We start from the raw sequence: 853 nt of genomic DNA, 5'->3' as shown, positions 1-853 counted from the left end.
ACACACACACACACACACACACACACACACACACACACGCACAAGCTCGCTCGCTTAACCGGGATCTTCTTAGTGGCAATAAAAAGCTCCTTTGCCTGGCAACTGACACAAAAGTTTTCTCTTCCTCTGGCTGGACGTCTGTAAGCTCTCCTGGGCTCTGACAAAAAAAAAAAAAAAAAAAAAAAAAAAGCAAAAACAAAAAACGCTGCACACCCCCAGCTGATCTCACACAGGAGGTGGATGCACGGGCTGTGTGAGCGAGTGACTGTGGGAGAGGGGGCAGAGAGGGAGGCGCTGGCTGGGAGATCCTGTACAGTCTGGCTCGGGGGTGGGCAGAGGGCCTCAGACAACGGCAGCTGCCCCCGATTCTGACGGCACAAAAAAAAAAAAAAAAGAAAAAGAAAAAGAAAGAAAAAAAGCCTCCTTCGGTACCACCGGCAAACGGGCCACCCAGCCTGCCGCAAGGGGTGAGGTGGGGGGAGAGTGCGCTAGTCTTCTGGGCCCTCAATTCTTCCCGCTCTTCCTCTCCCTGCCTGCCCGGTCCTGTTTGTTCAGTCAGGCAGAATAACGGAAAGCAGGACCCAAACCACCCTGGACTAACTGCCTTCACCTGCGACCCACTTCTCACATGCGAGCAGGGTGGGGATACAACGGTCTGCTAACAATAAAGAAGCCTGAAAGCAGAGGGGCAGACTACAGCTTTGATCATCTGCTGGGAACTCTGGGGCCATTGTTCTGCATGAATGCCTGCACTGCACCGACGCGATCGAGTGTGTGCAGGCACGTAAGGATGTCGCATGAAGTATAGTAACACGGCACAGCTACCACGCGCGAGGGCTCTGCCTTTCTTCTT

Source organism: Pundamilia nyererei, unplaced genomic scaffold (assembly GCF_000239375.1).
Source record: "Pundamilia nyererei isolate P.nyererei 1_Seehausen unplaced genomic scaffold, PunNye1.0 scaffold00031, whole genome shotgun sequence".
In the NCBI taxonomy this organism is placed as follows: domain Eukaryota; kingdom Metazoa; phylum Chordata; class Actinopteri; order Cichliformes; family Cichlidae; genus Pundamilia; species Pundamilia nyererei.
The sequence above is the reverse complement of the archived record's forward strand: the minus strand, read 5'-3'. Positions refer to the sequence as shown.